The sequence below is a fragment of the Stomoxys calcitrans genome, chromosome 4 (assembly GCF_963082655.1).
Source record: "Stomoxys calcitrans chromosome 4, idStoCalc2.1, whole genome shotgun sequence".
Classification (NCBI taxonomy): Eukaryota; Metazoa; Arthropoda; class Insecta; order Diptera; family Muscidae; genus Stomoxys; species Stomoxys calcitrans.
The window spans coordinates 111,709,551-111,734,875 of record NC_081555.1 but is presented as its reverse complement, the minus strand read 5'-3'; the positions used below and the strand labels follow the sequence as shown (position 1 = coordinate 111,734,875).

The window sequence follows — 25,325 nt, the reverse complement described above, 5'->3', positions numbered from 1 at the left end:
AAATTCTTCATTTGGAGTTTTTAGTCGAAATTAAAAAAAAAAAAAAAACTATTTAGATGTAATAGCTTTCATACCCAATGAGATATAGGCTATTAAAAGGATTTTGGCCGTCCTTACTTCTCGTTTATTGGGTTTATCGCATTTTATTTTGACGAAATTTTATAACCTCTACTATAGGAGGGGGGTGTACTAGGGTTGTTTTTTGGCGGCACCCCCTTAAGTTTTTAATTTTGTATTCATTTTCGTCCGTCCGTCTGAGAAATTTTAGGGTGGTGCTGCCAAAAAAATCGACATCGATTTTTTCCCTTTGAGATAAAACCACCCTGGGGTGTTCTAATACACGTCCAAATATTGGTCTTAGACCCCACAATAGTATATTCTTGATCCCCATGACATTTTAAGTCTGTGAAATCACGTTTATTTTCGAAGGAGTAAAGCTAGGCGCTTGAAATTTGTATGCCCTGTACCATAGGATGGGGGTATACTTATTTCGCCATTCTGTTTGTAACTCCTCGAAATATTCGCCGAAGGCACAAAAAAATATATATATATTCTTAATCGTCATGACATTTAATACATCAGCCATGTCCGTCTGTCTGTCCGTCCGTCTGTCAGTCGAAAGTACGCTAACTTTCAAGGGAGTAGAGCTAGGCGCTTGAATTTTTGCACAAATGCTTCTTATAAGTGTAGGTCGGTTGGGACTATAAATGGGCCATATCGGTCCATGTTTTTATATAGCTGCTATATAAACCGATCTTGGATCTTGACTTCTTGAGCCACTAGAGGGCGCAATTCTCATCCGGTTTAGCTGAAATTTTGCATGAGGTGTTTCGTTATGATTTCCAACAACTGTGAATTGAATGTGGTTGAAATCGGTTCATAAGCTGTCCTATAAACCGACCTGTGGTCTTGACTTCTTGAGCCTCCAAAATGCGAAATTTCCTGTCCGATATGGCTGAAATTCAGCATGATGTATTTGGTGATGATTTCCAACAACTGTGCTAAGTATGGTTCAATTCGGTACATAACCTAATATAGCTGCCATATAAACAGATCTCGGATCTGGACTTCTTGAGCCCCTAAAGGGCGAAATTTTTATTTGAATTGGCTCAAATTTTACACTATGACTTTTAATATGGTCCCCAACATGCAATTTAATTATGGTCCGTATCATGGTCGGGACCATAACTTTGTATAGCTCCAATAGCATAGCAATTCTTCTCTTTAATAAATTGTTTGCCTTAAAAAGAGATACCGGGAAAAGAACTCGACAAATGCGTTCCATGATGAAGGGGATATAAGATTTGGCCGGGCCGAAAATAGCACGCTTTTACTTGTTCATAAATACTTCCTATTAGTGGTCAGCTGGGTTTGTAAATGGGCCATATCGGTCCATATTTAGATATAGCTCCCACATAAACCGATCTCCCGATAAACTTCTTAAGACCCAAGAGGTGGCAATTCTTGTCTGATTTGGCTCAAATTTTGCACAATGACTTCTCCTGTGACCTTTAACTTGCGTTTCTAATATGGTCAGAATCGGTTCATAACCTGATGTAGCTGCCATATAAAACGATCACCGGTTTTTACTTCTTGAGCCCCTTTAGGGCGCAATTCTTCTCCGATTTGAGTGAAGTTTACACAATGAAATCTACTATGGTCTTCAACATCCAAGCCATGTATAGCTCCAATAACATAGCCATTCCCAACCATGTCTATAAACAGATAGTGGGAAAAGATCTTTTCAAATGAGATCCATGGCGGAGGGTATATAAATAAAATTCGTCCTCGCCGTCACGTTTTTACTATTTTTTATTTAATTTTTCTTTAGATGTTAAGAAAATTTTATACTTGTAGATTATTTACATATATGCAATAAATTATTAACTTTTCATTTTATACTTTATTTGTTTACAGGTAAGCCTTGCTCACAGTGAACCAAGATTTTTATATATTCGGGGTGAGAAAAGGAATCTTTAATTTGTATTTTTTTCTTTAAAATTCTCTTAATGGTTCCTAATGAGCTCATGCTCAATTTAAATAAAGCATTGCACAAGGTCTGCATGAACTTTAAATTGTTTTGGTCTTGCAAACTTCTGCAAGATGACTTCATTTGGGGAAAACTTACAAAGTTGTTATTTTTAATGCTTAGGAAAGGTAATTTGTGCGAATACTCTATAGCGTGTAAGAATAAATTGTTGCCTTTCCTTTCAAATTACATACGACATTGAAGGGTCTTTTTTTCTTCCTGCTTGAAGAACAAATGACCTGCATTCGCTATGACTGACGCCCATCATTTTTCCGAGCTAGCATACAACTGCAACAGTCGCAAACTTCAAGAACAATATCGACAGAAAAAAAACGCAACACTTGCTCGTTAACGATGACATTATTCCATGAAGAATAAAACATAGAAAGCGAATAAAGAAAATTGCAAACAATTATGGGAAAATGTATAAAGTTGAATTGTCATTCTGAGAGGATGGCAAAGCCATTTAAAACAACAAAAAAGGCATTAAGGTTGGGACGGGTCGAACTTTGGATACCCACCACCTCGGGTATAGATATTAAACACCTTTCGTTACAATCCGGTGAAAAATACATAATTTATGAATCCATAGCAACTTAATCGATATATGGTCCCATTTGGACCAAACTTGGCGCAGACGTCAGGTGTGTAATACGATTCACTGTTCAAAACGACAAAATAGAATCAATCCCATGGCAGCCGGTTGTACGTACCGGATTTACCTGATGGAGTTTTTCATCGGCAAGGGCCGACGCCTCAGTGTATTACACACTGCTACAACAACAACAACAAAATAGAATATTGGAATTTGATAGCTATATCAAAATATAGTCCGATATCCAACATATTCGGGAAAAATATGTAAATGTCTTATATCGAATTATTCAATAAGAGCGCTACAAATGTTTTTTTTTTTAACAAAAACGGTTGTGGATATCAATTAAAATCTTTATTTTTGTGAAAGTACGTTCGGTGCCATTATGTATGGAACTCTATTTTTTTTTTGTATGGCAACCACGGGCACGCTTGCAGAAGTCCAGTAGGTTTTCAATCATAAATCGGTCGATACTGCTGCAATTTCGCTTTCGATATTCGTACGAAGTTCATCAATTGTCTCTAAGTGGTTGACATAGACCATAGACTGGACGTAGCTCCACAGGAAACAGTTTAACGGCGTCAAATCGCGCGACGGAGGTGGTCAGTCGGCTGGAACATTTCGTGATATAACACGTTCTAAAAACTTGATTTACAATAAATTGATTGTGACATTCGTAGCTTCCAATTGGGGCCAAAATGATTGTATTATTATTGAACGGTAACGACCCCATTTAGAGTAACGTGCCAGTCGTGATCACCACGGAAGAAGTACAGCCCAATGACGATGCCGGCCCATTCACCCCAACAAACCGTAATTTTTTTGGGATGCAATGATGACTTATGGAGTACGTGTGGATTGCTGTCTGACCAATAACGCATTATATGCTTATTGACGAAGCCATTTAGCCAGAAATGAGCCTCATCGCTGAAAATGATTTTTCGATGGAAGCGGTGAGACCACTGACTCTGAATTTCGGAAGTAAATATGTATACCCACCATCAAAGGATGGAAGTATACTAATCTGGCCATTTCGTTTGTAACACCTCGAAATATTCATCTAAGACCCCAAAAAGTGTATATATTCTTGATCGTCTCGACGTTCTGACTCGAAATAAGAATGTCCGTCCGTCCGTCTTATGAAATCACGATAGCGGCCGAACGCGTAAACCTAGCCGCTTGAAATTTTGCACATATACTTGGTATTGATGTAGGTCGTTGGGGATAGCAAATGGGCCATATCGGTTCAGATTAAGATATAGCTCCCATATCAACCGATCTCACGATTTGACTTCTTGAGCCCCTGGAAGCCGAAATTTTTGGCCGATTTGGCTGAAATTTTGCACGTGGTGTTCTGCTATGACTTCCAACAACTGTGCCAAATAAGGTCCGAATCGGTCTATAACACGATACAGTTCCCATATAGACCAATCTACCGATTTGACTTCTTGAGCCCCTTGAAGCATCAATTTTCATCCGATTTGGAAATTTTGCACATAATGTTCTGCTAAGTTGACTTTCAGCAACTGTGACAAGTACAGGCCAAATCGGTCTATAACGTGATATAGCTGCCATATTGGCTGAAATATATGAGCCCCTTGATTTGGCTGAAATTTTGCAGATAGTGTTCTGCTGTGACTTCCTACAACTGTGCCAGGTCTATATTGGTCTATAACCTGACATAGTTCCCATATAAATCGATTTCCCGATTTGACTTCTTGAGCCCTTAGAAACCCCAAATTTTGACCGATTTGGCTGAAATTTTGCGTGTACTATTCTGTTACGACTTCCTACAACTGTGCCAGGTACGGTCCAAATTGGTCTATAACCTAACATAGTTCCCATATAAACCGATTTCCCGATTTGACTTTTGAGCCCTTAAAAGCCGTAATTTTTGCCCGATTTGGCAATAATTTTGCGTGAAGTGTTCTGTTATGACTTCAAACAAATGGGTCAAGTACGGTCTATAGCCTGATATAGCTCCCATATAAAGCGATCTTCCGATTTGACTTCTTGAGCCCCTTGAAGCATAAATTTTCATCCGATTTGGCTGAAATTTTGCAGTTAGTGTTCTGCTATGACTTCAAACAACTGTGTCAAGTGCAGTTCGAATCGGTCTTTAACCTGATATAGCTGCCATATAAACCGATCTCCCGATTTGACTTCTTGAGCCTTTACAAGCCGCAATTTTTATCCGATTTGGCTGAAATTTTGCGTGCAGTATTCTGTTATGACTTCAAATAACTATGTCAAGTACGGTTTCAATTGGTCTACAGCCTGATATAGCTTCCATATAAACCGATGTTCCGATTTGTCTTCTTGAGCCCTTACAAGCCGTTATAGTTGCCCGATTTGGCAGAAATTTTCCGTGAAGTGTTCTGTTATGACTTCAAAAAATGTGTGAAGTACGGTCTAATTCAGTCTATAACCTGATATAGCTGCCATATGAACCATTCTCCCGATTTGACATCTTTAGCCCCTGAAAGCCGCATTTTTCGTCCGATTTAGTTAACTTTTTCCACATACGTTCTGTAATGACTTCCAACATTTGTGCCAAGTACGATCCAAACAACATAAAATTATTACCTTCAACTAAATTTATTGTGCATAAAATTTTAGCAGAATCCGTGGTGTTGGGTTCCCAATATTCGACCCGGCTGAACTTAGCACATTTTTACTTGTTATAATTTCTATTTTTTATTGGTTGGTATATCTTTCCTTTATGAAATGACAAACCTTTCCGAAGAGAAATGTCTAAAGAGCGGCAAAAAAATATGACGTTGTTTGCTGCCCCTATCGGTCAACTTTTCTAGCGTCCCTGAAAAAAAAAACTCTGTGCAACTTATTGTACCAAATTTCACCAACTAATAAATGAGCCTTTTATGGACCCAAGAACTGAAATCGGGAGATCGGTACTTATGGAAGCTATATCCGTACATAGACCGGATGTCGAAGAGCCAAAAGCTGTTTACTTTGCAATATTTCAGCGAAATCGGATAATAAACACTTCTTTTAAGGGCCCAAGAAGTATTTTTGGGTGATCGGTATATATGGCAGCTATGTGTATCCAAATATAGCCCGATTATGACCATACTCGGTCCAAATGCCAAAGAGCCTAACACAACTCATTGAGCTAAAGATCGGCGAAATCTGATAATAAATTCACCTTTTATGGGCCTTATGCCTTAAATCGGGTGATCGGTTTATTTGACTGCTATATCCACATATAGTCCGATCTTTACCATACTCGATACGAATGTCGAGAGGCCTAACACAACCCATTGAGCCAAATTTTAGCTACCTCGAATATTAAATGCGCCTTTTATGAGCCCAAAGGCCTTAGATCGGGAGATCGGTATATATGGCATCTATATCCAAATAAAGACCAATCTTGGCCCTATTGTACACCGATCTTAGCCGTATTTAATGCTGATGTCGAGGGACCTAACACAACTCTCTGTCCCAAATTTCAACGAATTCGGATAATAAATGTGGCTTTAATGAAGACCTTAAATCTGGAGATCGGTGTATATGGGTCTATATCAAGATATAGTCCTTCTTCGAACTTAACCTGTCCATGTTCAAATAAGAATCAGTGCAAAGTTTCAGCCTTTTGGATGATTTCAACAGTCAGACGAACTGGTAGATCGTCTTAGATTTTTACGAGGATCAAGAATATATGTACTGTAGTGGTTGAGAAATGGATATTTCGATGTGATGCAAACGGAATGAGAAAATGAATATGCCACCACACTTCCGTGGTGGCTATAAAAAATTATAGTTTCTCGCATAACAGCAGCATTTTTATCTTCCGGTAAAGATAGACGACAATCATTTAATCAATCTTTCACAACGAGATTTTCTTTTCCCTTTTTGGTTTTTTAGTATTTGTTGTCCTCAAGAAGTGTGTTCCTGCAACATCTGTCTTTCCCAGTGACATAATGTTGGATCAACATCTTAATTTATTCATTAGAACGAGTTGTTGTTGATGAATCACTTCCCGTTAAGGTGACCGTTTATGACCCACTACTCCACTGCAAGACCAAGCGATAGCAGTGACAGGCGTTTAATGCGATACCATTAACTCTGTAAGGCTTCGCGTGTGCTCGCTTCTGTTCCTTTTAATAAAACAAATTGCACAAAAAAAATTATACCATTTTAAAAAATAAATGGACTGACTTTGTGTTGTTTTTGTGGTTGTTTGGAGCGTTGCATGCGACCGACACACGAGTTCAAGTCGACACTCTTGTCATGCCACCCAACAATATATCTGATACTGGGAGTATATCATATTCAGCAGAGTTGCCTTTTTGAGTTTTTTTTTAAAAATACATCAAAAGCAAATTCGTAGCCTAAATATAGATTAACGTATTTTTGAGTTTTGGCGAATTGTTGAATGAAAAGTATATTTCGGAAAAATCTGAGCTGATCAACCCAAGGATTCTTAACCCAAAATTGTAATATGAGTTTTATACTCCACCTCCAAATGTCTTTCATATATGACCACTATTATCCAGGTCGGTTTAAATGTCATTATAGGATTGCTTAAAAACGGCTGAACCGAATTTCCTGAAATTTTCAAAGACTATTTAAGATCGAATGGAAGAAATATTGTCTAAATAATTTTTGAACAAAGGAAAGAATTTGGATGCGAATTTTCCGAAATTTTCAAAGACTGCGTAAGATCGCATTCAAGAAATATTGGTTATATAATTTCTGAACATAGAAAAGCACTTAAACTGAAAAGTGGACTTATCGGTACAATATTAGACTCATATACACAGAATACTAAACCGTAATTAATATTTGGGACCGCCCACCCAAAAAACCCGCAAATGGGACATTATTGCACATAAATTAAAGGTACTTAAGAGTAGAATATGAACCTGTTGTCAAAATTTGCAGCCACGTCTCAAGGTCCGCTCTAGCCCAAACCCCTACGAATGGATATGAAAACCGATCGAAATGTCACACAGTGGGAGAAAATCTAAAAAACTAGTATAAAAAATGCCATTTAAGAACGGACAGCGATCTCTCTTTGAAATGGTTAGAGCTGAGTTAGGTTGTCCGGACATCTCTTTGCAGGCCCCTAAAGTTGGTCACCTCGACATTTCGAAAAATTGTTCGGTCTGCCAAATCTTCATTTGTGGTCGATCTTCAAAACTCTTTGCTAGATAGTGCTCAAAAATCCCAATAAAATATTTCTCCATTGGTTTCTGGCATATATGTGTTTTAGTTTTTAGTTGTTGAAGTTTTGGTTCAGATTGGCTTCGTATTTTGGAATTTACGAAGGCATGTGGTTCGATTTTCATTATCTACTTGTAGCAAATAGTAATGGGCAATTTTTTTTTGAAAAAAATTGGAAAACACCCTCGTGTTCTCGAATTCCAAAGCTCAGATCCCCCATTTAAGAATTAACTTATATACCTCTACCATAGGATGGGGTTATACTTATTTCGTCATTCTGTTTGTAACTCCTCGAAATATTCGTCTTAGACCCCATAAAGTATATATATATTCTTGATCCTCTCGACGTTCTGAGTCGATCTTGCCATGTCCGTCCGTCCGTCTGTCGAAATCACGATAGAGGTCGAATGCGTAAAGCTGGCCGCTAGAAATTTTTCACAGATACTTAATATCGATGTAGGTTGTTGAGGATTGCAAACAGGCAATATCGGTTCAGATTTAGATATAGCTCCCATATAAATCTGTTATGACTTCCAACAACTATGCTATATATAAACCTATCTCCCGATTTTACATCTTGAGCCGTTACAAGCCGCAATTTTTGTCCGATTTGGCAGAAATTTTGCTTGTAGTGTTCCCTTATGACTTCCAAATACTGTGCCAATTACGGTCCAAATCGGTCAAGAACCTAATATAGCTCCCATATAAACCGATCTCCCGATTTAACTCCTTGAGTCCTTATAAGCCGCAATTTTAGTCCGATTAGGCTGAAAATTTGCATGGGATTTTCTGTTACGACTTTCAACAGCTGTGCCAAATACGGTCAAAATCAGACAATAACCATGTAAACCAGTCTCTCGATCGTTCTTGAAGCTTTTATTTTTGCTGCTTTGACAGAAGTTTGGTGTGTAGAATACAATTATGCCCTACAACTAAATTTATTTTGTATAAATATTTCGCTGAACATATGGTGGTGGGTTCCCAAGATTCGACCCGGCCGAGCACGCTTTTACTTGTTTTACTTTATATGTCCCCTAAACCTATACAAATAATTGTTTGCTTCTAACAATATTTAAGCCTCCACAGCAAATTTACTAAAAAATGTCGATGTTGAAACTAGCATTGCCCGAAAAGGGTATTTTGGCGATTTTTGTAAAAAAGTAGGGCAGAATTTATTTTTAGTTTTTAAGGACACTTGTCTGCAAAATTCAAAATTAATTTTTAAGATATTTCTTTTAGTTTTTTTCTCTGCTCTAACCAATTTTCTCCCACTGTGCGTCATGGGTCTCAAATGAAAGGTATTTAATGGTAAAATTACGAATATGATTACAAACTAAGGCACCAATCTCAGGGCACCGTCACTTTCCCATAAATACCCCTGCACCAAAAGTGTTCCCCTTGCCAAAAATTCCCCTGTCTCAAAAATTTAATCCACAAATGGAAAAGTTGGCCTCCAATACCGGGACCAAGTATGTGGCGCCTGCCCCACCACTACGAAATACCTAAACGATGGAGATCTCTACCCATATGAGACTTAAATGCAAGGCATTGCAAGTAAAATACGGATCTTATATTAAGGTGTGTATTGAACCGCCCTGCCCAAAAAGTCTTCCAAAACGAACATGGGCAACGGGTTAGGTTGAAAAGAGTTTGCAGATTCTAATCTGCTTCATGCCACTTTGTACATACTCCTAAGGGCTGGTCCTCATCGCCTCACCTATGCCAAGACAACATTTCTGTGAGCCACTTTTTCGCAATCTTTATTCAGCTAACTACTGAGGCGTAAATAAGTTTTGGTCTAATCACCCTCCTGTAGAGCCGGTGCACAATTCTCGGGTTCAGGCTCCAACATCTGTGAGCCTTCTCAGTATGCTCCTGAATGTGACACTTCCAATAAGTGTCCTATCCAAAACCACGTCTAAGTATTTGACTTTGTCAGATATCGAAATCGTTCTATTGAGAAAAACGTGGTGCGTCAAATGTCCCACCTCCGTCTTCCTCGTGAACAGTCATATTTCAGTCTTCTCTTGATTAACATTGAATTGAGACCCCTAGGTCTAGCTCAGTTACATGCCATATGCAGGACCTTTTCGGCCCTTCTGCATAGCTGGTTCGGATCCTTACCCCTTAGAAGTATTATAACATCGTCTGCGTAGCAGACGGGTTCAAATCTCTCCTCAGTTAGCATAGGTCATTAATGGTGGTCACTCACAGGAGTGGCGATGAAATGCCCTCTGTGACGCGCCTTGTGACACCTTTCTCCTTACATTTATGTCACGGGACCGGCTATTTATCCACCTGTTCCTTAGCATATGGTTTATCCAGTCTCTATGGACCGAGTCCACCCAGTACAGGTCTAAGGTTCGGAACAATGTGTCAGTCCGCACATTGTAAAAAGCCCTCTCGATGTCAATGCATACCGCCAGTGTGTACTTCTTGGCATCGAAGGATTCTTCTATTTTATGCACAACTTCGTGCAGGGCATTCTCCACCGACCCTTGACATAGGCAATCTGTTTGTATATGAGCAGTTCGCTGAACGAACTCTTTATCATGGTGTCCACAATACGTTCCATGGTTTAAAGTAGAAAGGACATAAGGCTTATAGGTTTATAGGCCTTTGGAGTCGCATAACTTGCCTTGCTGGGCTGGGGCATAAATACCACCCTTGCCTCCTGTCAGACTTTCCGAGTATTTGCAAGTCCATGGTTTTGAGTAAAAAGGACTTAAGGCTTATAGGTCTATAGGCCTATTGCCTTGCCGGGCTTGGGTATAAATACCACCCTTGCCTCTTGTCAGACTTTCGGAGTATATGCAAGTCCATGGTTTTGAGTAAAAAGGACTTAAGGCTTATAGGTCTATAGGCCTTCGGTGTCGCATAACTTGCCTTGCCGGGCTTGGGTATAAATAACAGCCGGAGTATATGCAAGTCCCAGACACGCTTAGATAGTCTGCCTCCTGGAATATTCCATCCGGTCCGGGTGACTTAAATGGTTTGAAGCTCCTCGAGGATTTCTTCACCATAAATTCTGCAATGATAAGCCTTCGATCAACATCATTATTCCAGGGTTCCGGTGTATCCGTGAGTCCTGTCGAATGCTGTGGAAAATGGGTTTTCATAAAGAGCCTGAACAACACTATCGACCTGTTTGCAGAAAAGCTTCCAGGAGACACGTTTTGCCGCTCAGGCAATCTTATTGTATTCCTTGAGCTGAGTAATACACATCCCAATAAACTTTCGCTTTTTTACGACGTGCTCTGTTAAGAAGTGTGCGGAACTCTTTCCCAATATTGCGAATTTCCCCGATCATCCTGGTTTTTTCTTGGGCTGATTTCCTTTCCCGAAGAGAACGACTATATTTGAAGGACCCCACCATTGCAGTCGCAATCCTGTTCACATTGACGTCAATGTCTTCTATGCTTGGACAATCTAAATTATCATGCCCAAGTCTTCTTCTGAGTAGTCCTCCGAATTTTGTCCAGTTGATTTTCAACTCATTCCGTAGGCTTATCGGATTCGGCGGTGGCCGAGCTATTCTAAACGTAATGTCGTGATTGCCAAAGACAATTACGTCGCGCATAGGTAAGCATGTCCGCCTATGGTGCCGAAAGTCTGGGTTCAAATCCCAACGTAAACATCAGAAAAATTTTCAGCGGTGATTATCGCGTTCTTATGCTGGCGGTATTTGTGAGGAACTATTCCATTTGAAAATATGATATAATAGCTATGTAAAGAGCTCTATTGGCTCTACTTCGAGCAGACATAGTGCCTAACCTAATTTTCTGTAAAATACAATACATGGTTAAGTTATGTTGAGCTTCGTCAACATAACCTTGTGCTCATAAAAGGCGCATTTATTGTCCGATTTCGCTGTAAGGCCCCTAAACATCCTCGTTTGATTTGGCCCTGATCGGTCAGATTTGGATATAGCTGCCATGAAGGCCGATCTTTCAATTTAAGGTCTTGGACCCTTAGTAGGCGAATTTGTTGTCCGATTTCGCTGCAATTTGCCATAGTGAGTTGTGTAAGGACTTCATTATCCTTGTGGAACACGGCCCGGATCGGTTAAAATTTGGATGTATCTGGCATATAGACCGATCACCCGATTTAAGGTTTTAGGCTCATAAATGGTGAATTTATTAAACGATTTTGCTGAAATTGGGCACAGTGAGTTGCGTTCGGCCCCTCGACATTCGTACCGAGTATAGTTAACATCATTCTATATTTCGATATAACTCAATTAAAGGTTTTGGACCCATACTAAGCGCATTTTCGGCCGATCTCGCAGAAATTTGGGACAGCGAGCTGTGTTAGGCCACTTGACATCCCAGTTCAATGCGGCCCAAATGGGTCCAAATTTAGATATAGCCATATAAACTGATCCCTTGATTTAAGGTCTTGGACCATTTATTGTCCGATTTTTAGTATAGCGAGTTGTGCTTGGCTCCCCGACATCCATATTCAATACGGCTCAAATCGGTCCAGACTTGAATATAGCTGTCATATATACCAATCTCACGATTTAAGGTTTAGACCAATAAGAGGCATTTATTGTACGATTTCGCTGATATGAGGGACAGGTAATTATGTCTGTCCTATGAAGATCTTTGTTTAATTTGTTCCAGATCGGTCAAGATTTGGAAATAGCTGTCATATTGACCGATCTCTCGATTTAAGGTCTTTATTTTCCGATTTCACAGAAATTTGGTATAGCGAGCTGTGTTAGGCTCCTCGCCAGACCTAATCAATGCGGCCCAGATAGTTCTAGATTTGGATATAGCTGCCATACATACCGATCTCCCGATTTTATGTTTTAGGCCCATAAAACCTGAATTTATTGACATATTTCGCAGAAATTTAGCACAATGTGTTGTTTTAAGCTCCTTGACATCCCTTTTTCAATGCGTCCCAGATCGGTCCAGATTTGGTTATTTCTGCCATACATACCGATTTCCCGATTTATGTTCTTGGGACCAAAAAGTACGTTTTTTTTTTTTTGTTCTTATTTATTATTTGGCAATCCTTGGCAACTCTATGCATTGCACTCCAATTTCACAGCAACATAATGACAAGTCACTCTTGTTATTGTTGGCAAATTATGTGCAAGTTGTTGCTGTTGTTGATTAATTTACATATTTCACGAACATGAACATTGAATAGCAGCGACAAATGCAACCATTCATGCAATAACAACAGCAGAAGTACATGTTGCAGTAACACAGCATCATCATAGAGCATGGATATATTCATACTAGGCAAGATCTTATACGGTATATCACAATAAGGACTAACTTACTAAATTTCCCATGAAAATTCCATTATAAACAAGGGATTATTCTCTCATAGCAACGACTGCGTTCTGAATCCGTTTAAGCTCAATGATAAGGGGCATCCTTTTTTATGCCGTGTTCAAACGGCGTGCCGCATAGTGACACCACTTGATAGAGAAGTTTTAACATGGCAAGATGCCTCACAAAAGCAGCCAGCATTAGTAAGGTTATAACCACCGTTGAAAATTGTTCTGATGTTCACGCCGGTTTATTAACCCAGGCTTTCAGAGTCATAAGAGAATATGCTCACCTCTGCGCCATGGTGGCCTCTAATGAGGACTGTTACTGTTAAATTACAGTGTTGTTCCTTTGTTGACAATATTTCAAAGATGTCTTCATCGTTCTTGCCACATTTTAATTTTCATAAAATGAGCCATTTTTTGGAATTTCCAACTAAGGTCGGAGTTGCTGGAGGAAAAATATTTTCGAAGGAAGTCCGATGCTTGACGTTGCTTCTTTGCCGTGTGTATCTTTAGGCGAGAGATGCGTTTGTGAAAAAACAGTACCAGGCAAAATGAAGACAAACGGTCCTCTTTCCTTTAGCGTATATCTTGGCGAAATTATTAAAATTTAACTTAACTTACTTACTTAGCCATCACAAAATACTTGATTCCTGCACCGAATCAAGAAAATCTTCTAATTTGTAGACCCACATTTCAAGGATATCTCTTTTGTTGCTTTTTGTACCCTCCACCACAGTATGAGGGTATACTTACTTTACTTTAATTGGCTATGACAGAATATTTGTTCCACTAGCTGAACGTAGAATAGCGTGTTCCAAGCCCATCGATTCTAAAATCTCTGACACCAAGTTTCGAGTCGTCTCCCACCACTTGATCTTTCTATCGGGCTTTTGGTCTTCCCGGTTTGCGAGTACCACCGTGTTTGCCTTCAAAAGACTTCTTTGCTGGAGCTTCTTCATCCATTCTGACAACATGACGCAGCCGTTGAATTTTGATGCGTGTAACTATGCTACGTAGTCATAAAGCTCGTGGTTCATACGTCGCCTATATTCTCCGTTTACGAAAACTGGTCCATATATTTTACGAAGAACCTTTCTCTCAAATACCCCAAGCACTGCCTCATCTGCTTTCACAAGTACTCATACCTTAGAACCATAACAACACGGGTAGTATCAGTGTCTTGTATAGTGTAATATTCGTCTGTCAAGAGGTGGCCTTGTCTCCAAATTGCTTGCTTAATCCAAATTAGCATCTGTTTGCCAGTATTATTGTTCGCTTTATCCAAAAACTGGTGTCATTCGTTTCGGTTACGGCGGTGCCGAGGTAGATAAAGTTACTATCTCACAATTGTGGTTCCCAACTTTCTCCATTTTCTATATTCGGTGTTGATTTGTCCTTCTCGGGTCTTTTCCAGGATTTGGCGCAGTGTGTATATCTGGTCTAGGGTGAATTTACCAGATCAAAAACCGCATTGATAGGACCCAATTATCTCATTGACTTTTGGTTTTAATATTTCTAGTATGCGATACAGAGGAGACTTATTCCTCTGTTGTTGGCACATTCCATCTTGTCTCCTTTCTTGTGTACGTTCATCTAGCCAGATTGCGCGGACAAGCTGATGCTTATGCCTTATCAGCGTGTCGCCTCTGGTCTTAAATAGTTCAGCGGGTAACCCGTCGGCACCTGCTGCCTTGTTGTTCTTCAGTCGGGTCACTGCTACTTGGACCTCATTCTGACTAGGAGTTTGACATTCTACGTCATCATCATTGATTGGTTCTGCGGTATCCTCTTCGCGGCCAACACCGAACACTAGCAGTTTAATAAAAATTTAAAACACAAAAATTGCGACTCAAGTATTCAAATCTGGAGATCGGTTTATATGGGAGCTATATCCATATCTTAACCGATATGGCGATGTGGATATTGGATTTGCAATCCTCAAAGACCTACATCAATTTTAAGTACATGTGCAAAATTTCAAGCGGCTAGCTTTACTCGTTCGATCGCCCTTGTGATTTCGACAGACTGACGGATGGACATGACTAGATCTACTCGGAATGTCGAGACCATCAAGAATATATATACTCTAGGGGGTCTAAGATCAATATTTCCATGTGTTTCAAACGGAATGATTATAGTATACGCCATCTTATGGTTGTGGGTATAAAAAGTGTGCCAGGCAAAATGAAGACAAATGGTATAAAGTATTTCTTGGCGAAATTATTCAAATTAACTTAACTTACTTAATTAGCCAATACAAAATACTTGATTCCTGTACCGAACAAAGAAAAATTTTCAAAACGCTTCCAACTGAGCTAGTTTTCTCTAATTTGTAGCCTCACATTTCAAGGTAATCTCTTTTGTGGATTTTTATACCCTCCGTGGGGGTCTGTACTAATTTCGTCATTCCGTTTGTAACTCATCGAAACATGGATCTAAGACCCAACAAAGTATTTATATTTTTGATCGTATTGTTCATCTAAGTCGATTTAGCCATGTCCGTTCGTCTGTCTGTCGAAAGCACGCTAACTTGCGAAGGAGTAAAGTTAGGCGCTTAAAAATTTCCACAAATACTTTTTATTAGTGCAGGTCGGTTGGGATTATAAATGGCCCAAATCGGTCTATGTTTTTAAAAAACTGCTATGTATACCGATCTCGAATCTTGACTTCTTGAGCCTCTAAATTCCTATCCGATTTGGCTGAAATTTTGCGTGTAGCGTTTTGTTATGACTTCCAATGTGCAGTTTCAAAAATCATGATTTTTAACCCATCGTCACCTTAAGAGAGAACTTCCTTGGAGGCACTAATTTGTAGTCCAATGGGTAAGGATGTCATTTGGAAAGGAGATAGACTTCACATATACCCATTCTTTTTCTCTTTAGTTCTACATTACACACCAATACACACAAATTTTAAAAACTATTATTGCCACTCATTAGTTGAACCAAATGTCAATAGCTTCTTTTCAAAAGCCAATAGGCCCTTAAACTAAAATTTTCCTTAAATGTTGTGACACAGATTAAAACCTTAATACACAGTCGTTTTATAATTATACAACCCGTTGCTTAATGGGACTTTTAATAAAGAATAACATGCAGATAGTCACAGGCCAAGACAAAAACTGCTAACCTCATCAATATTTATATAAGCAAAAACAGACAACAGCTGCAGAGTCAACGCTTTGCCCCTTGCCAAACACTGCAACATCACAACATCTTGCAAAAGAAAAGACTAGGCAAAAACCAGCAACCAGCTACGTTTTCTCATCTCTTTGTTTGCATTGGCTGCTGCATTAATGGTCTGGGCGATTAAAACTATCCTTCGGCCCCTCTCTCTCTTTCGCGCTCTTCATAGAGAGATAAAAACAAGCATTATTTTATAATTTTCCGCTTTTATTATTATTTGCGATAACCTCGAGCTAGAATTTGTGCTCAACGGGTCCTTGCACCCATAATGTTCACTCACATAAGTTTTACAGGACATTGCACAGTGCTAGTGGTGATGGTGTAGCGCAGAGATGTGCATGTTGTTGATGCCTTGTTCTTTCTGTTAGTGCCGAAGTGAAATATCATGCAATTGTTGCACTTTTGTTGCTTCTTTATACTACACATGCTGGCTGTGGCAGCAGCAGCAGCATCCTGTGCCGGTGTCGTTGCTTCAACATAGATGTTGAGTCGGATATATAGCAGAATTACAGGAAGAATACGAGGACGATTTCAGGGACATGGCAATTGTACTGGCAAGGATATGTTAGCATATGCCAAAAGAGAGGAAATAAATGGCATAGCTTAAATAAATTATTGGTTTAGTTATTGTTTGATTTATATTAAAACGCTTTTTCTATAGAAAACCTTATTCAGCCAGGCTGAATTACAGTTTTTCTATAGAAAACCTTATTCAGCTAGGGTGAATTATTCAGCCAGGCTTAATTACAGTTTTCCTTTTGAAAACCTTATTCAGCCCGGCTGAATTACAGTTTTCTATAGAAAACCTTATTCAGCCAGACTGAATAAAAGTTTTCTTATAGAAAACTTTATTCAGCCAGGCTGAATAAAAGTTTTCTAATAGAAAACCTTATTTGGCCAACCTGAATAAAAGTTTTCTTATCGAAAACCTTATTCAGCCAGGCTAAATAAAAGTTTTCTAATAGAAAACCTTATTCAGCCAGGCTGAATAAAAGTTTTCTTATAGAAAACCTTATTCAGCCAGGCTGAATAAAAGTTTTCTTATAGAAAACCTTATTCAGCCAGGCTGAATAAAAGTTTTCTTATAGAAAACCTTATTAAGCCAGGCTGAATAAAAGTTTTCTTATAGAAAACCTTATTCAGCCAGGCTGAATAAAAGTTTTCTTATAAAAAACCTTATTCAGCCAGGCTGAATAAAAGTTTTCTTATAGAAAACCTTATTCAGCCAGGCTGAATAAAAGTTTTCTTATAGAAAACCTTATTCAGCCAGGCTGAATAAAAGTTTTCCTAGATAAAAAACCTTATTTCAGCCAGGCTGAATTAAAGTTTTCTTATAGGAAACCTTATTCAGCCAGGTTGAATAAAAGTTTTCTTATAGAAAACCTTATTCAGCCAGGCTAAATAAAAGTTTTCTTATAGAAAACCTTATTCAGCCAGGCTAAATAAAAGTTTTCTTATAGAAAACCTTATTCAGCCAGGCTAAATAAAAGTTTTCTTATAGAAAACCTTATTCAGCCAGGCTGAATAAATGTTTTCTTATAGAAAACCTTATTCAGCCAGGCTGAATAAAAGTTTTCTTATAGAAAACCTTATTCAGCCAGGCTGAATAAAAGTTTTCTTATAGAAAACCTTATTCAGCCAGGCTGAATAAAAGTTTTCTTATAGAAAACCTTATTCAGCCAATCTAAATAAAAGTTTTCAAATAGAAAACCTTATTTGGCCAACCTGAATACAAGTTTTCTTAAAGAAAACCTTATTGAGCCAGGCTGAATTATAGTTTTTCTTTAGAAACCGTTATTCAGCCAGGCTGAATTACAGTTTTTCTATAGAAAACCTTATTCAGCCAGGCTGAATAACAGTTTTTTTAAAGAAACCCTTATTCAGCGAGGCTGAATTAAAGTTTTTCCATAGTAAACCTTATTCAGCCAGACTGAATTAAAGTTTTCCCATAGTAAACCTTATTTAGCCAGGCTGAATTAAAGTTTTCCCATAGTAAACCTTATTCAGCCAGGTTTGTTTTCTATCTGCATCTCCTCCTTATCATACTACCACCTTATAGACAAAACGCACGAGTACATCTCAAGTATAAGCAATGAAATAAAGCACATATTGTTGAGCAAACTGTCTGAATTCTTGTAATACAACTACGAATACAAGTACAAACTTATGTCAGTGAGCAATTTATATGCTGATCATGACTTTTGTGTTACTTTTTTAAGTTCTTCCTCTTCCTTTTTCTATTACATTTTCTATTGCTTTGCTTGAAACAATTGAACAACTATAACAGCAACATTTTTATTGTTTTGTTAAAGTTGTATTCCAGGATATTTAATAACAATTTAAGTCAATACAATATTGACATAAGCATTCAGATATTAGAAAAAAAAGAAAAGAAATGAAAAACATAAAAAAGGATTTATAGATTTATACTTTTTATAGCAACAGCTTTTTGCTGTTCCTTTTTTGTTTTGTTTTTGTATTTGTTGGCAATTTTTTTTTTGGGAAAAGAAAATGGGAATCCTTTTATATACAGGCAGGCAGGCTATCCTTTTAATGTTTTCATTTCATTATGGACAGTGGGAAAGCAGCAAACCTTTCCTTGATTTGTTAATATGGCCTCAGAAAAGGGTAGCTTTGGATGTTTTTAAAAGCGAGAGGGATGATTGCCTTTGGGTCTTTAGCAACATTTCTAAATGACTTCAATATGTCAAATACAACAAAGGCTTCTATTTATAACAGATTATTGCAATTTTATTGTAAATAAATACATAAAATCCCCCCAGGGTGACTGCTAGGGTGATATATGGGTGAATTTTGGCTCCCAATCGTTCTTTGACTTTTAAGAAGACTGACAATCCTTTAAAGATAATTATTGTACCAGTTCTAGTTTTAAATATTCTTGTTAATCCAGATTCTAATCGGAAAGCAATACAAAGTTTCGCTCTTGTTTTAAGACCAAATGTCACTGGCGACGATGCTCTTACTGGACCCATTTGTGATTAAAATTACCCATAAAAAATTTGCAATATTTTTGTCCATTTTGAGGTTACAGAAGGATTTTGAGAAATTTTCGATTTTGAACCACAATGAGGTGTTTCGTGTAGATCGGGCCAAAATTCTGGCTACTACAGCCTCAAAGGCAACATCGGATGAAAGATATACGTTGGAGGTATATTTAAATCAAAAGCGTTTGTCCTTGGCCCAGAGCGGTGACTTGTGTTAAGTTTTATGACAATCGGACAACAAATACGACTTGTACCTTGATCACAAAATACATGGACAAAGAGACGGACATAGCTAAATTGAAGCAGCAAGTGGATCTAAGCTGATCGGTATACTTATCAATGTCTCTAGCTCTCCACCTTCTAAACGTTGCAAACGTGTGCACAAAGTTATAATACCATGTGGTGTTGTAGAGTATAGAAATAACGAAGTCCGGCAAATGACGCCAGGCTGGAAGCAACAAAAATTTTTGCAACGTAAAGATTATTAAAATTTTGTGCAATAAACGAATATCGTGCTGGAAACTCACTGTTCCACACTGCTTGATGCATTCGTCGCAAACGCCCTTAACTCGGACTACGTCGTCCCGAAAGGCTTCAGGTTAATTAAGTTTACCGATGGTGGATCTTGCCACGCTCACAGATGGCGTTAATTTCCTTCTTAAACTGCAAGATCTTTGGCGACCTCACCATCCTGGTTTATGTTAAAGCCCCTTTTTATTACCGTAATGATGTTCACACGCGACGTCCTTCTTTACTACCATACCACCACACATATGCTGTTATTGCCCGAATCTCCGTCGGCAGACGGCGAAAACAAATTGCAATCTCTAGATGCTCAATGTAGACTCCTTGATTCACTCTGGCACTCGTAGCGCAGATACGGCTATAAAAAGGAAGCCCCTTATCATTAGAGATGGGTTTCTACTGGGTAAATACCCAATAAATATCTTTCTTGGGTATTTATTTCGGTATTTATAATTTTGCAGATATCTTGGTAATAAAAACATTTTCTAAACAATGTTTGATAATTTCGTATTCTTTGTATATAAACCTGACTTTCTGATATCATAAAATCGGAAAATATTGCCGATAAAATCTTGAGGCAACAAATTGGTAATTTTTCATCCGTTTTTGATGAAATTTGACACAGTGAGTTCTAGTAGACCTTTACCCATTTCTGTGAAGTGTGGTTTAGATCGGACTATATTTGGATATAGCTGCCCTATTGAGGTCTATCAAAACTTACTGCTTCAAATTTCATCAAAATCCAAAATCGGATGAAAAATGCTCCTTTTGTGGACTCAATACTCTATATCGGGAGATCGGTCTATATGGCAGCTATATCCAAAAATGGTCCAATCTGGACGATATTAAGGGAAGAGGTTTAGAACTGTACTAGACTCGTTTTGCCAAATTTCATCGAATTCGTGTAATAAATGGATCTTTTTTGGCTTCAATATCCTATATCGGGAGATTGGGTGGTCGGTCTATAGGGCAGCTATATAAAATATAACAAAATATAATATATAGTCCGATCTGAACCACACTTAAAATTTCATCGAAATAGGATGAAAAATAACCCATTTACTGCCTCAAGACTTTAAGTCTGGAGATCGGTCTATATATCGACTATATACAACAAAAATCCGAAGGTCAGGTTTATATACAAAGGATACGAAATCATCAAAATTTTTTTTGAAAATGTTTTTATACCCAACAATTATAAATACCCAGCTTTTGGGTATAAACTGGTATTTACCCAATTTACCGGGTAAATACCTTTGGGGTATTTACCCATCGCCCATCTCTACTTATCATTGAGCTTAAACTTGAATCGGACCGCACTCACTGATATGTGAGAAGTTTGTCCCTGTTCCTTAATGGAATGTTCATGGGCAAATTTGCATTTGCCATGTAGCATGAACTACCATATGGCAATACCAGATTTCCGTCAATCCAAGATTGCGCCACTGGCAGCAGTGTCTTGCATAGGTATCCGATCTGAAACCTCTTCCAATCCATCTAGCTTTCCTATCGTCGCCTCGATTAACCCGCGATTATATGGCCTGCTCCTATCTTCTATGCACTCCCACACTCCTATATCCTTAATTAACTTAAAAGCTGTGGCTGCCTTATACTGTATCTCTATGGATCAGACATCTGGAATAATCGCCAAACCCTTATCGTCTATGCCAAGACAACATGTTCTCTGAACCTGATGTAATATTCATACGTTGCATTTTTTCTCCCTCGCAGTCTACGAAACTACTGAGGCGGAAGTTAATATTGGTCTAATCACGATCCTGTAGACTTCAGTGCACTATCCTTCCCATTCAGCCGCGTCCGAACTGCGTGCCGTAGTGCGACACATCTTTGGGCATAAGTTTTTACATGGCATAGTATTGGGAGGGGATAGCGCAGAGGTTAGTATGTCCGCCTATGACGCTGAACGCCTGGGTTCGAATCCTGGCGAGAAAATCAGAAAAAAATTTCAACCGTGGTTTTCCCCTCCTAATGCTGGCAACACTTGTGAGGTACTATGCCATGTTAAACTTCTCTCCAAAGAGGTGTCGCACTGCGGCACGTCGTTCGGACTCGGCTATAAAAAGGAGCCCCCTTATCATTGAGCTTAAAACTTGAATTGGACTGCAGTCATTGATATATGAGAAGTTTGCCCTTGTTCCCTAGTGGAATGATCATGGGAAAAAATTTGCATTTTAGCTACAAAAAAAATCCATTATTTTCCTTCATGAAGCATATCAACTGACTAATATATTCATGTGACTGCAGACAACCACTGTAATCTTTCCTTACCTAAGCACCCTTTTAGTCCTTTGTCCATCACATACATTACATGTAGGGCAGCATATTTGTCCTCTTTACCACATTTGTCTATCTTATCTCATTTTTATGGCATATTTTATGTGCCGTTAACCTTAATAACTGACTTAACCTTTTTTTATTTTATATATAATCTCCTTTTGAATTCTTCTCATTTCAGGTAAGCCTTAATCCGCGTTGAAGTTAAATGTTGATTTCAATACAAATAAATGTTCGCCATAAAGTCAATACACAACTACATCTAAGAGTTCCATATCCTAGGCAGTGCCTTTTGCCAAAAACATCAAATAAAAAGTCACGTAAGTCTCAGCTACAGATTTTCTTTATCTCTGCCAAAATATTAGCTACACAACAATGAAATTATAAAAAAAATCCTAAGTTGGCTTATTTCGTGTAGTTCATTAATCGTTGCTCTATACAAGTGCAAAGGATTGCATGTTTCGTATCATTTCTTAACATTCTTTCAACTTCAGTTCCTCAATGTTACCGCTCTATTGTATATGGCCATTGGAGTACTACTTTCAATGTCAAAAACAGTTTTCATTTAAACAGACAGACTCTTAAGAGCCCATGCTTAACATTTATCCATCATCCCAGTCTGGGCATTTGAGTCATCGTCCTGTGTTGTCTGGCTTTTTCGCCCCTTCTACTTCATTGAAGTGTACTCTTATTTTGGAGTACAAATTTTCATTCATTTCCCTGACTTATTTTTTATGTTTATCCTAAGGACCTCCGGCAGCTAGAGTTGCAGCAAAGGTATTTTTTGTACATTCACATTTTTTCTTTATGCCAAAGGAAATAAAATGGCGAGACAAGCGAACAAAGGAATAGTTCAACTTTTGGCTACGCATCCTGGGTGAATTTATGAAGAGCGTATAAAAGCAGCAACTATGGAAGAAATAAAGTGTATGAGAGAAAAACACACAATTACATTTCCGGCAGCAAGAGCTTGGTTTCCGTTTTGTATAATGTCCCCAAAGAGGAAGGTAATGCGAAATATTGGGTTGTGGCGAAAATTAAATATAAGTTAGGCAAAAGTTTGGGGCTCATCCATTGACTGTATAGTGCAGTTGTCAGACCTATAATCTTATATGGTTGTGTTTGCTGTAGCCACATTTTCATGTGGAAGTGTCGAATCTTGTCAAGCTCTTGTAGGTGAGTAAGCTTGTTCCGGCCCAAGGGACGGATCGCCGCGGTAGTTATTCAAAGGTGCCAATAACCTAACTTATCATATCGAGCATCATAGGCACTCAGTATTTGTGCAAGAGCCGGTGCCACCCGGCCTCTCACTGAGACTCTCCGTTCGGTACCGCTGATTGTTCGCGACGGCGTTGCAGCTGCTCCGTTTGGAGCATTCCACTATCCGCAACCTGTGGACTCGCCGGTATCTCTCAGCTAAGCTTCTCGTGACAGCATTGAACACCTCACAGATCGGACCTCAATGTTCCAGTCTGTGTGGTGCTCACAGTTATCCCATGGGGATGGTATATGGTATTATGGTCTGGTGTAAATAGCTCCAAAAATCCACCTATTGCTCAATGCTCAAACTCCCTCGCAAAGTAAGTTGATGAGAAGTAGTGGATTGTGGCGAAAAACAAAAATAACTTAGGCCATTATCAAAAGTTGGAGGCTAAAACCGCATTTCATCCATTGGCTGTATTCTGCAGTTGTCAGACATATAATGCTACATGGTGTTGTGGTCTGATGGAAGGCGGTCCCAAAATCCATCTTTTATTCAATACTCAACCAGATCCATGAGTACGTTGTCTTCTATTTGAATTATCCCAAACTGAATTGCCAAGTGGTCTTTGAGATGCAATATATAGAACTGGAATTGGGTATATGGACATCTATAATCCGTATCACCAATGTAAAACTCTTCGAAGAGGTGTCGCTTGGAAGCACACCGGAACCAGATAAAACAATTTAAATCGTGCTAAGTTTAGCCGGGCCATATTTCGGTAGTGGACATAAGAAATAAACAAACATAAATTAATTTTTTTATATAACTAGCTGGACAGGGCCTACTCCGCTGCGCCTTCTTCCACTCTCTTATTTGATATGAGCCCTATACTGGCACAGTTGGGAAAAAAGTCCTGTTTGGGGGTGCTGGTACGTCCTTTCACATATTTCGTCCCAATGTGGATATCATATTGATTCTCTAGTCCCAAATTTATTTCATTTGAGCCTTATTGCTTTTTTTGCTGACATATTCTATCCTGATGGGCCTTCATATATTATTTTTAATTATTTTTTTTTGGTCAGATGGGGGGAGGAGAATTGCCCTACCCAATAACCCCCCCCCCCCCTTCCGCCTCTTGGTCGTCCTACATAACAGTTTGTTTTGTTTTAATTGCGAGGAGAAGAGAGTCGATCCACCCGACGCTAAGACCCAAAAGACAAATTATTTGAGTCCTTTATTGTCCTACATGTCCTGTTGAACGATGGAACGTGATCCAAATACTTGAACCCTTATATCTTTATTAGATTCGAACTCTACTGTCGTAGACCTTTCTTTTCAATCCCATACTATCCCGATCGAACTACACGTCCTCTTGAAGAGTAATGGGTTGGCCGATCACGGACTCTGTCCCAAAAGTGTATACCAGACTCATAATCAACTCCTAAAGACTTTTCATTTGATACCCATTTTGTGACGTTGGACATGCATGCCTGTTTTGAGGGTTTTTGAAATTGGGGAGGCCGCGTAGACACCTCGGACCGTATTTTTATGACAGATGTGAAGTGTCCTATTGGGTGTTTTTTTTTTTTTTTTTTTGGGTGGGGGACCCCCTTGACCACTCTAAGTGACATTTATATACCAAGTTCGTACTCTTCTCTTAAATACCTTTCATTTGAAACCCATATTGCCCAAAGCGTCGAAAGTATCCTGTTGGGGGGTTTTTTTGAGGTGGGGGACCTCACCGAACACTTAGGGTGAAATTTTTATACCAAGTTGGTACTCTAATCTGAAATACTTTTCATTTGATACCCATACTGTCCCAATCGGTAAACATGCCCGTTCGAGTGGATTTTGGGATGGGGCGTCCCCCCAGGATATATGATCCTAATATTTTATACCAATTTCGTGATTTTGAGGTACCATAAGGTCGCATACAAAATTTCTCTTAAATCGGTGTACTCATCTCCGAGATATGGCATTTTTTAAAATTGGGGTAAAGGGGAGGGT

The 25,325-nt window shown here is 38.7% G+C and overlaps 1 protein-coding gene across 2 annotated transcripts in view; it reads left to right on the top strand.

Annotated features, from left to right (window-relative positions):
• The window catches only part of LOC106091912 (tyrosine-protein phosphatase 10D), a 457,577-nt gene that overhangs the window by 260,884 nt on the left and 171,368 nt on the right, over positions 1-25,325 (top strand). The window lies entirely within an intron of this gene.